General features: G+C 38.7%; 1 pseudogene; it reads left to right on the top strand.

Moving 5' to 3' along the window:
• Positions 1-974: 974 nt before the first annotated feature.
• LOC148534988 (olfactory receptor 5V1-like) lies at positions 975-1,910 on the top strand (annotated as a pseudogene).
• Positions 1,911-13,673: the final 11,763 nt, after the last annotated feature.

Below are 13,673 nucleotides of genomic sequence, written 5' to 3'. Positions count from 1 at the left end.
CTATTATCTCTCTCTTTGTTTGTTTCTAGGATGTCTACTGGAAAATTCCTTTTATTAAACCTTTCTAAATTGATTTTAAACTGTTCATTACACGTCTTGCTAGAATTTCAAGATGGGCAAAGATCAAAAAGGGCATATTTTTTATTTCAGTTATAAAAATTATAAAGATATAAATATACTGTCTACTTTAACTTTATATGAAATATCAATGTTATCCGTATCTAGTTCAAACAATAAATGCTCAATCTTTTCCTTATCAAAGGTAAATGATTTTTTTTTATATTTACAAAATATTAAAAGTGATTTATTTATAGATTGTGCCATTGCAGATAAATCTCTATAATTCTATTAGGGTTAGGCACTAAGAGGGAGGGTTAGGTTTAGGGTGCAGGGAGGGGAGAGGTTAAGTTTAGGCACTGTGGAGGGAGGGTTAGAGGTAGGGGTAGGGTTAGGAGTTAGGATAGGCTTACTTACCTCTAGGCATCAGGATTTTAACCTAGTCCGGATGCCAGCATCAAAATTTTGAACACTGGGATTCCGAGCACCAGCATCCCATTCGAAATCTATCTAAGTATTGAAGAAAATATCAGTGAAATTCAGGTTTAAAATAAAATAAAATCTGTCCTACTGTATGTACTGTAGGTGATATTCATTGTCTATTATTTTACTTTTTACATACTTGATATGCTTTGAGGGCTGTATTTAGCATGTAGACACACAACAAGGCCAGTACATTTCACTCTACATTTCGATTATCAACATACAGTATATGTTACTCTATTTTTAATTATATTTTCTATCTTAATTTTTTTATTTTTTATCTTTGTGTTTAGACAGCAGGACAAGAGGTTGCAGGATGCCAAATTTCTAATATACCACATATTTGCTTATCTCTAACCCAACAATATGTCCCCAACAAAGTAACCTCTAATAGTAATAATAACTATTTTTTTGCAGAGCACCCTGAATTTTGCATGGAGAACAAGACTTACATAAATGAATTCAACTTGGTGCCATTTTCTGCTAAATCTGGATATGTGTCATTAATTACCAGTGCGTTTTACTTCCTATATATTTTTGGACTGCTCATCAATTCTAGTATAATGACAGTTATATTCAATGATGATCAGTTACACACCCCCATGTATCTATTTCTCTGTAACCTGGCCTTAGTAGATATCTGTTATACAACCACTACTGTCCCTAAGTTGCTGTACATGTTATTATCTGGTGATAATACAGTGTCCTTCATACAGTGCTTCACCCAGATGTACTTTTATATTGTGGCTGGTGGTGCAGAAGATATTCTATTACTCATTATGGCATATGACCGATATGTTGCTATATGTGATCCTTTACACTATAATGTTGTTTTAAACAGGAAACACTGTACCGTATTGGTATCTGCCATTTGGATAATAGGATTTTTAAACTCTTTTCTGTTTACAATGTCCGCCTCACACATGTCCTTCTGTCAGTCACATACCATACACCAGTTTTTCTGTGATGCTAAAGCTCTGATTAACATTTCCTGTGCTGGCAGTGAAGACTTTTATATTGTCATCTATCTGGAATTTTTGATATTAGGATTTTTCCCAGCAATGTTCAGTGTGACATCTTATATAAAGATTATCAGGGTCATTTTACAGATAAAATCTAAGGATGGAAGAAAGAAAGCCTTCTCCACCTGCTCATCCCATCTGACCCTCATCATTATGTACTATATAGCAGGTTTGTCTGCATAAATGATGCCAACATCAGAATACTCCAATGTCCTAGAACAGGTACTTACAGCACTGTACTCAGTTGTTACACCCATGATCAATCCTCTAATATACAGTTTACGGAATAAAGATGTGAAACGTGCTCTGCTGAGACTACTGGGGGTAAAATTACGTATTAAAGAATGATCAAGTTAAAGTATAATTAAAGTTGAAGGAGCTAAGGGCCTGATTCAAAGCCACTTGCTAGATGTGATCACTTGCACGATGTGTTTGCAAATTGTGTAGGCAGTACTGCCGCACAGCAATGTATTATCACGCCCAGTATTTCTTAGAGAGCGATCTCATAGTGTATGCAGACACCCACCAGCCTGTTTTAAGATGTCCACTTGTGCACGTCATGTCCAGGAAGTGTATGCAACCATCGGTACATCGGATGCTATCACAGTGCTTGAGGTTGACCATACCCTGCCACAAGCACTGCAGCACTTCAGTGTAAAAACAAGAAGCCAGGTGACATGTACTATGATGCTGTCTTATAATTATGCACACCTCTAACACGCCGTTGAGGTGCTCAGGCACTCCTGCGTTTGCACCTCCACTCCCCAATTTAATGGCCAGCCCCTGTTACCACCTACAAATGGCTTCCCCTGTCACTCACTCTGCTGGGCTGTCAATGTGCAGTGAGCGAATGCATTGTGAACTTTCTCTAACATATGCGCATGCGCACTGCGATGCATACACATATACACAATGCATATCATTGGCAGCAGCAAGAGTATTCATCTTAGCGAGTGGGTCTGAATCAGGCCCTAAATTCACTGTTATCACTTTTACCACCTTTTTTGAGACTTCTATATTAACAAAGATGGGAGCACATTATCTATTCTTGACAGAGCACCCCAGGAAGGTGTTAAATGTATTGAATGAATAAGTGGAAACATTAGGAAGCAACCACAGTATTGAACAGTCCCTCAGCAGTCATTTTCACAAAGCCCAGCTGGTGTCTGACATCATTAAAAGGCACTGTGCCAGCACACAGCGCATTGCCATGACTGAAGATCGGCAAATCCATCAAGCTGAAGACTCGCCAAATAGATGTAGGGCAAGCTAGCCAAGCCAAACTTGATTATGGGCAGCACTTGTGACTGGCTGATACATTTGTGCTTCACTGTGCTTCCCTGGCTGAAAAATAAAGTTAGAACCTCTGTGTCTATTTACTATGTCAGAACGTCTATGCTAGTTCTCCGTGCCTCGAATTAAGTGTCAGATCATCAGGTTATTGCCTTAGCTCAAGTCTTATCTCATGTTTATTATTTCTGTTCCAGTTTTCAACTTGCAAGTTCAAGCCTGCTCAGTTACATGTATGCAAACTTGTACCTATGTATTTGTTCTAAAGTCTTCTGCTTAAGAATCTCTCCTGCTGCAATGGGCGCTGAGAGTGGGAGAGCGGGTACAGATTACCTGGGCCTGGGCTTCCTGAAGGGCCCGGTGGGGGCCTGGGTCAAGCACCACTCCCCCCCCTCACAGCAGCCCAGCACACAGCGTGTGCTGAGCCGCAATTGGAGACTGCTCGTGGCTGCTGAGCAGCAGCTGCAGCAGTCTCCTATGCCTGTGCGGGGGAGCAATCACACTGATCGTGCCCCACCTGGCTTTGTGCCGGGCTGAGGGGGATCAGAGCACACCCTCTCCCCAGCACGCAGCACCACTTCGTGGTGCTGCATATCTTTTTTTTTATCTCGGCAAGGGGGCGTGGCAATGCCTCCCACTATTGGGCCATGCCCCCTATTACCGGGGCCCGCCATGGCTCTTGGTGGGCCTGCCTGCTGCTATCTCACTGCAATCAGTTCTTGGTTTATCAGCCCCAGTTTTCAATACTACTTCTAGCATTTGTCTGACTGGTTCCAAGTTCTATTCCCTACACAGCCATTAAGTACTGTTATCCTGGTACATCTTGGTAAGACCAGATCCAGTTTCTTCAGGTATTACCTGCAATATTCACTATCTGTGTAAAAGCTACAGTCTTCCATTAGTGTGCTGATATTATGGCATTATCTCAAATATATCGGGACTGTAATTCTGTTGCTATGTTTTTAGTGCTTCTGCTATTTCTGGACTTGGTTGAATTAGTAAGTCAATGTGTTACTAAACCTGCTTACTGTATCTTCAATCTAGTACAGTCTATTATTGCTTCAAGGACACACACATTTCCTGTGCAGTCTGTTTAGTTCTATAACTTCTGGCTCTAACCTGCATTCTGATATCTGAAGACTTTTGTAAAATATCATTACAAAGAGCCATGTTTTTGTTTGCATCACATCCTATTTAAAATTGTTAGTGCCTTTCATTATGCCCTCAGCTCAGCGGTATACTTAGGCTTTCCTAGACTAATTCATTATTGACCCTTGTTTGATCCTGTATCGTCTGTCTGTTACTGTATGCCCTGCACTGTACCTTGTGTGTGAATAAACCTACAATGCTTCACCTCCACATCCATGATACTCTTGATTTCTCTGGGCACACATACGCATGTGTGAATTTCCATTGGGACTCCTGACAGATGTCTATTTATCATAATTTAGTATCCAGATCCTGACATCTTTTAGAAAAGTTTTCAGGTTAATTTTGCACCCATTATTGATTAACTCATTAGTTTAACCACAACATGGATTTTCTACGACAGTAGAGATGTGGTGGCTGAGTTTCCTCTTCCAGACTTGTTGTGGGCTCCAAAACAATTTATATCTGCTTTTAGTATTGTCATTCAGGCAGTCTCTGATGCTTTACAGATATTGGGGGTTATGTACTAGGTACAAATTTCATGAAGCCATCTATATTTCTGTGAAACTGTAGCTACATTTTAAGAAGCAATCAGTTAGAAGGCAATTAGCCCTATAACTGATTGCTTCTTTACATTTAGCTGCAATCTTGCAAAAAAAAAAATCATCTTCATGAAATTGGTACCTATTCCATATCCCCAATGGGATGGTAGGAAACTGTCTGGTTCAGAATGGGTGCTACAAGAAATATATGCTGAAAGTTTTTGACAGTTTTATACCAAACATAAATCTCTCCAACTTGACGATGCATAGCCTCTCCGTCCTTGTATATTACCATTTCCTGCGATGCATTATACACTCAAATCAACTTGAAGCCAGTTGTAACTTCACACAGACAAAATATTATAGATACTCTCAAATTGATCACTGGGGTAAAATTGTCCTTAACCACTTAACTAACAAATTATTCCTCAAAACTGCTAAGAAATATATAATTACTTAATTTAATGATTTTTAAAAAATATATTTCAATATTTTAATATTGTAATATCACATCCCACCCCAATCAGAAATAGCCCCCCAGTTGCAAAATACCCCCTGCATTATCAACCCCCACCCCCTAGTGGTAAAGATGGCCATGGCAAAGACCCACCCTTACCCTCAGTGTTAATAGGCCCGAGTACAAATCACCCCATGTGTCATTACATACAGTATGCACATTTTTATGTTTAACATATTTCCTGGGGCACAATTCTTCCAGTAATGTCTGTGGTCACAGACCATTTCATTACCGCTGGGGGGGTCCATGGAATCAGAGGAGATCCATTCTGTAAAAACTAATGGACAGAGTGGGGTGGTGTGGTCGCATGTGATGTGACCTTTCAAATTAAACACTTCTGGTTCCTACCACATAATGTACGACATCACCAGTTAAGTTGTTAAGACTATACTTGCATGCCTCTGACCTCTCAATGTTTGGTGATTCCCAAATCCAGAGAGGCTCTATCCCACTGGTATCTTGTATTGAAGTCTTAACCAATTGATAAACCTGTTGCATTTTTACAATGGGATAGGGATCCTGGTACCACCTTTACCCCAAATGGGGGGAACGAATACATTCTGTATCACCTCCCTTTTTTATAGCAAAATGCACCAATCATATTGAAATGCTGCTTAGTAGGCTTTAAAAAACCTTCTCAAAATGTTGTTTGAGGCATTATATTTAATAGTGATATATTTCTTGTATTATGGACATGCCCAGACTGCTATATGGAGGGGCTGCATTATTCAATACACTGCAGTCCACAGATAGTTTTCATGTTTACATGCTCTGGAGACCACTGGGAATTGCATGTAATTTTGTGCAATTGATTGTGTGAGTTACATATTAAAGTAATCAGCACAGTCTCCTGGTGCATCCTAGTTGCACTGCATTATGAAGTAGATGCATTTTCTGCCCCCAAAAATTCAAAAGACTCCAAATGTTAGCAGAGTCTCACAGCCCAAGTGGAAGAGTCTGTTTTGTGCGAATGCAGCAAAGACGAGTGAGCACACATATATACATTCAAAATGCAAAAAGGATGAATGCTAGACAAGCAAGATGGGTATTATTTTTTCATGTATCAACTTTGTAAATTAATTTCATCCAGGATCAAGAAATTGAAAGTGGATGACCTCTCCAGGAGTTTTCTTCCTCAACATGTTAAGTTACCTGTGGGGCTACCCATTATACCTTCCAACAAAATTATTGTAGGTCTGGCCAAGGATTTATCCTTACAACTACACTCTTTACAAAGTCAGGCTGCCACAGAGCTGTCAAAAGGACTATTTTATGTCTCTGATTCTTTACAGCAAGCTGTTTTGCAGGAGGTTAATAAAAACAAGGTTTTCAGTTATCCAGGTATTACAAAGACTATCAAGTTACTGTATTACATTGTTTTGCATGGTGGCCAACCCTAAGAAAGGATGTTTCTGAGTAAACTTGAGGGGACATGTGATGGGTCCTCTGGAATCCTTACCCATTACTATGACTTTTTTGGTGAGTTTCCTGAATCCAAGGTTTTACCACAATATGGCACATAGTGGATAAATTCTCGAAAATGGCTCACTTCAATCCATTGGAAGGACTCCCTACTGCCAAATACTTAGACAAGCTCTTTATATATAATATTTTCTATTTACATGGGTTTCCAGTAAATATTGTTTCAGATAGAGGCTCACAGTTCTTCACAAATTTTTGCAGATCTTCTTGTTCTATGTTGGAAGTCAATCTAAGTTTTTCCTCTGCATATCATCTATAGACCAATGGGCAGACAGAATGGGTTATTTGGGTTTTAGGGCAATTTCTAAGATTTTATTTTTCACAACATCATAACAATTGGTCAGATCTCCTTTCTTGGGCTGAATTCACCTATAGTAACACATGTGGCTTTAGAACAAATACAATTATTTTGCAATTTAAGGATTTAATCATCTATTGTTATCTTTTTAGGTGCCTTAGGAAAATGTTGCTCCTGAGTTTCATGGACTGCAGTCATGACTCAATAAAATTTGGGGTAAAGTTAATTCTAAACTTCAAAAAGCCACTGAAGAAGCCCCAAAATATGTGGCTAAACAAAGAAGAATATGTTACCTCAAAGTTGGATATAAGGTGTGGACCCCACTAAAAATATCAGATTTAATAAACTTTCCTACAAATTGGGTTACAGGTTTATCAGTCCTTTTAGGATTAAAACAAGAATCAATCCAGTAAATTTCAGCCAGAGTTTCCAGCTGCTCTATGGATTGCAAATACTTTCCACTGTAATCTCCTTAAACCTAAATTTAGATCCATAACTTTACCAATCATTATAATGTAAGCCTGCCCCTGTGATCATCAATGGGCATCAAGGAAAATATAATATTGAAATTATTAAGGAAATTAAATTTGTTAAAGGTCAACTCCATTATTTAGTCCACTAGAAGAGCTATCATCCAGAAGAGAAATCTTGGATCCCAGTTAGAAATTTTCACTCCAATAAATTTAGGAATGATTTCCACCATAAATTTCCACCAAATCCTGGTCATTGTTGTCCATTGACTCCTTCAAAAAGGGGAGGGGGGTAATGTTAGAAAATGTGTGAGGGTCTGCATTATTCAGGACACTGCAGCTTAAAGATAGTCTTTTTTATATGCTGTGCAGCACTCTGTGCATTGCATGTAACTTTGTGCAGATGATTGTGTGAGTCATGGGATTGAGCTAGGTGAGCCAGTCAAGCCACTTTATAGCCTGATCTCACTGACTTTATAGCCCTAGTTATTGTCTGACCTTGCTTGTCATATGTATGTATATCATATGAATGTAGGTATTGCTGTTTCCTAGTCTTCAGTCTGCTCTTGTACGTTGTCTGTCATTTTGGATAATATTGGCTTTAATTATTCACAGACTGCTGGCTGTTTACTGGATCTCCTGTCAGCTACCATTCTTCTCTTCAAGTGAAAACAGTGTAATCTATAACCATATGACATACTTACACCCATACATACATATGACAAGCAAGGTCAGACAATCACCAGAACTATGCAGTCAGTGAGACCAGGCTATAAAGGAGCTTGATTAACTCACCTGGCTCAATCTCATGACTCACACAATCAGCTGCACAAAGTTACATTCAATGCACAGAGTGCTGCACAGCATGTTAAAAAGACTCTTTTAGTAAGAGTCAATAGACCACAATGACCAGGATTTTGTAGAAACTTAAGCTAGAAATATTTCCTAAATCATTTGGCAAGATGATTTCTACCTGGGATGCAAGATTTCTCTTCTGGACCATAGCATGTATACCTGATCTCCTGTCTGCTAACATTCATCTCTGCAAGTGAAAACAAGTTCCTTCATCTTCAATCACAGATCTCCTATAAGTTTACTGGATATAATTGTTAATTACCACTCACAGCAGCATTTGCTACAGTTTGCCTGGTTCACTAATGTAAATCTTAACATATTAACTGGATTTAATTGGACTGCCTCATATCCCTGACACTGATTATTGCAGTTTTATTAAACTGTTACAGCTTTGTGGAATCACCTCATGCGCTGCAAACTGGTGAGTTACTGTTTCTGTCGTTGCTATGCAGCTTGTGTCCTATTCATACAAAATTATTTGAACGGTTCTAACAGGATTGTTGTTATGATATGCTCACTAAGACTGATTGAATATTGTGAGTTTATGTTTCATACATTTTGTAATCTTATTTAGACCTGTTTCATAACACAGTCATTCATTTACTTTGGATGTAGGTCTTTAAATGGATTGGTATGTTATACTGCCGGACCTAAACCCGGCAGTTGACATACCAATGCTGGAGGGCCGGCAGATGGAGATCCCGACAGGGTAAGTATTAACAATATCACTACCCCTCTCACCCCCAAACCCTCCCTTAGTGGTGCCTAAGCCTAACCACGCCCCAGGGGTGCCTAAACTTAACCCACCCTCCCTGCACCTTAAACCTAACCCTTCCAGGGGGGTGCATAACCCTAACCTCTCCCCAGGGGTGTCTGATACTAACCCCCTTCCCCTATCCTAACCCTCCAAGGGGGGTGCCTAACCATAAATCCCCCCGGGTGTACCTAAATCTAACCCTCCCCTTCATGGCAAACAGCTCCCAGTGCCCTGTTTACCTACATTTGGTATGCCAGTTGTCTGGATTTTGGTGTGGGGCTAATGACAGGCATCGGTATTTAGATGCTTATCTGTAGTCCCATGCCGGGCTTTCACTGGTGGGAAGCTGCCGGTAGGTATTTCGACTGCCGGCTTCCTGACTACATTCACTTTAAAATTCCCTGGTTTTAGAGTTAGAAGTGTCTGCTGATTTTTTCCTGGCCATTTTACATAGGAATGAGTTATCTACAGTATTCTCAAGTCAAAAAGCTATGCATTAGGTTATATATATCCTTATTGCAGCCTATGCTGCCTTAGTTTAAAATTGGAAATCACCTATACCCCCATTCCTTAGTATAATGATTGCCAAGATCTAATTAGAATTTTAACTGGAGACTAATAAACCCTCCGCTTGCTCATCTATTATAAAATGGCTTCCTTGGCATTTGTATAGTACTGAGGGAGCAGCAGCAGCTGCTCCACATTCTGTCCTAGACATCCTCCCAAAAACTTTAATGAAATTCCTGAAACTGACTCTGGCTTCATCATAATGATATATTTTTTGATTATTTGTCCATGGTGATTTCTCAGGGGCTACTTCCAACTGGTTATATTCTGATTCAGATAGCACAGGGCTTTATTGTAACTGTGGCTGATGTTTGTCTCCTTGTCTTCTTGTGCCTTTCCCATTATTTCCATATATATTTTCTGTACCTTTCCACTTATTTTGAAACTGTTTACTTAAATTTAATGAGGTAAAACAAGCAATCAACTTTTTACAAAAAGGAACACTGATTTAGGTAAAATCATTCAAAAAGTTTCATTCTTTAGATTTGCCTGTGAAGCTGTTTGTCAATCAGTTGCACTATTTACCAGTTTCAAAACCTTTATTATGCAGAAACAGAGAATAAAAAGTTTTTATCATTATTCTAAAAAAGTTACAATCAACACCCAAGGGGGAGAATATGGGTGATTCCCCATAGTAACCTGCTAACATATACCACATTGCAAAGAGACCCATACTATATAAATAAGCCTCATTCCTTTCCTGTGTTCTTCCTTATGCTGAATTACAGGTGAGTGAGTTGTGATCCTACCACAAATCTGCAATGTGCTTAACAATGTATCTAACTGATCTGTGGTTGTTATTGTGAGGTATAAAACATTATGAGTATTTTTCTTTAAATCACACATCCATAGTACACATTGTTTTATATCAGTTACACTAGTAGTAATAACTAAAAAAAATATATAAAACTTTTAGTACTTTAAACAAAGGTTATAAGAAGACAGTGACTTTAAAGGAAGAACATTATTGTCCTATATGTGTGTATCTGAGAATCACTGTAGGACTCAACTTAAGGTTTAAAATAAAGCAGATTGCACAAAACATGTTTGCTCCCAGCTGCATTCTGTACTGTAGCAACATAAATGCAACATTTCAATATCTGAAAACGTAAACACCTGGATATATATTACAAGATGCTATATTGTGCTGACTAAAGAAAAACAAATGTAATTATAGGATTTCACAGGAGTAAGAAACCAAATAAATCAAGATACAGAAAGGTGCATACAGCAGGGACAGTGCCCGGTTTATTTGGGCAGGAATCTGCAATGTCTGTGTGGTAAATTCCATATCCAAGTGGTTCTTATCTGCCGTGAAAATTAAATTTTTTCTATGTTAAATATTTGGTAAATACAGCGATAGTATACACTGACTGCATTACAGAGAGAATGTGTGATTGTATTGGAACCTTATAAAGTGTAATCCAGTCAGCTATGACCCTTTTTAAACTTGATGATGCTGCAGTAAGGTGCAGTATATCCTAATAAAGACCTGTAGACACAGTACCTCAGTACATTTCTGGATGCAGGAAAGAGAACTCCCAATAAGGGAATACAATTCTATGGGAAGTGCTGACAAGCATCACCATGATGCTTTGCTATGCACATATGGGCCTGTTATGGAAATTCCAACATAGCAACTTGCAATGCTGGCAGGAGGCAATGTCCGTTCTTGAACAGCACATTGCATCAATGCAGGGAATCAAATTTCACTCTGTACAACCACAGACATACAGTATTATGCTTGGTTCTTGTGCAGGATCCTGATTTTGTTTTACATGTCACGTTAATTTTTTGCATATATGTTATCAGCTAATATCATAAGAAACTTTATTTCATGTAAATGTGCATTTGATATCATAATCCCCCTACTCCACCTTCACAGGAGCCTTATATTAATACTCGGATCTGGTGGGTGACCCTGGTTTTTCTATTATATACCTATCAGTGTGTTATGTTTCTGCATATATCTGCATCAGTACAGTATCTGCATGTTTCTGTTTTTATCCTCACATTATAAAGCTGAGCCTGTTCCATGCTGTGCTGCCCTCAATTACAAAATCAGACCCGTGCACAAGTCACTGACTGCCATGAGAGTAAAGGCAGGTATCCACTGCCCGATTAAACAGAGCAATTGAATGATAACGACATCGTAATCATTTAATCACTTGTCAAAAATGACCAGCGGGAGCCATCTTTGCTGGTCAATCTGCCGATAACAACAAATTGGCCATTTTCGAGGATGAGGGAGGGTTTGGATACTGAATGACTGATCGGTCAGTGTAGGCACAGCAGACTATGAAACGACTGCACAATTACAATGTCATAATCGTTCAATCGTTTCACAGTCTGCTAGTGGATATGCACCTTTACACATCTCTTTTGATCTCTCTCTTTCCTGATGATCATCTAAATATCCAGCTTCAGGTTGCTCTGTTCCAGGCATTGTAATCTGTGCTCCATGAATGGGAGGCAGACTAAGAATCACCACTAAAAGTGCTTCACACAGACCTTAAAAAGTGAATCTTCAGTTTCACTAAAGGAGGAATAAAAATAAGATGTTTCCTTACAAAATTGATTTGTTTGTTTATAATAACACCAACAATTCAATTTTATACTCATTGGAATCCAACATTCATTTTAATGGGTGTTTAAAGGTACATACTGTAGGCGTAAACAGTAGTATCCATTTGCTTCTCTGTATATGTAGGAATCATGTGCAAATGCACATTGTTGGGTTTGCATGAAATTCTAAATCTGCTATTTGTAGAAAATATTTACTGTTTTGAAACAAAAACTAGTTTCCTAGCACTTGCCCAGGATGGGAACAAGGCAGGTATGTGATACATGGTAAGTGTGTGACACCCTCAACAGTCAGATGGATTAAAAAAATGTTCTATCACCAATATTTATTATTTTATGTTTTTTGAAAATGATAGTTAACCAATGAAACACAGTAGAGGGTAATACATTAAGTACACTAAGATATTATGAGACATCTTTTATCCTCCTATTATTTTAGCTATCAATTTACAATATATGGGTAAACAGTCTCCATTGTAAATTAGCTTAACGCTTAGAGAATGTGAGCGTTTAGCAGAAAACACTCACACTATCACATTGGTCGAGTTTTATTTTCAAAATAGTAAAACATCTGGATGAGAGGTTTTCGAGAAAAACATGTGTTTGCCTGTTCTCAGACTCTATTACATTGGAGAGTTTACTGCTAAACTGTCATCCTATTACATTTGGCCTATAGGGGTGTATTTACTAAAGGTTGATTTTAATCAACTTAAAATCGATCAAAATCAATGTTGTGTTTCTGGGGCTAAATCACAGATTTACTAACAGTCAACTTTTGAATTAGCTTTTTAAGTATTAGCAAATGTGTGATTTAGCCCCAGAAACACAACATCCATGTTGATCAATTATGATCGATTTTAATTCGATTAAAATAGACCTTTAGTAAATATACCCCCTAGACTCTTAAAGTAATTGATGAAAATTAGTACTCGTTTGTTGTCTGCAATTTTTCTTTGGTAAAACTGAAAAAATGTTGCTAACATAAGTATTCAACCCCTGAAGACTAGGGAGTATATTTGCTAAAGGTCGATTTTAATCGATTTAAAATCTATTAAAAATCAACCTTTAGTAAATATACCCCATGTACTTCTAATATTTGATTGATCCACCTTTCGCTGTAATAACAACTTTATTTCTATTGGGGTAAGTACTGTGGGGTCGATTCAGACCTGAACGCTAAGCTCCGCTCCGCTCTCTTGCAGCCAAAAGGGGCTGGGTATGCAAACTCCGCAATCGCACTGTCTGGTGAAAGGACCACCTCTATGTCTTAGAGAGCTACGGCAGAGCAAACGCACGCCAGTATAAAGACGACCACTTTTCTTTCTTTACATACGTCATCTCCAGGAAGTGTATGATTAATCAGTACCATCAAGAGCCATCAGAGCTGCACACAGCGCTTTAGGTAGACCCTACCCCACCGCAAGCACTGCGATCCCTGCAGGCTGAAATACAACCAAGTGACGTGTACAATGACACATCTTTGCTAATAATACACACCCATAAAACTCTATTTTGATGCCCAGACATGCCTGCATTTGCAGCACCACTCCCCCATTCACAAGCACCTTCCCCTGTTACCACCCACAAACGGCACTTTCTGT

This window comes from Taudactylus pleione, unplaced genomic scaffold, assembly GCF_031769625.1.
Source record: "Taudactylus pleione unplaced genomic scaffold, aTauple2 ptg000061l, whole genome shotgun sequence".
NCBI classification, from domain to species: Eukaryota; Metazoa; Chordata; class Amphibia; order Anura; family Myobatrachidae; genus Taudactylus; species Taudactylus pleione.
The sequence above is the reverse complement of the archived record's forward strand: the minus strand, read 5'-3'. Positions and strand labels throughout refer to the sequence as shown.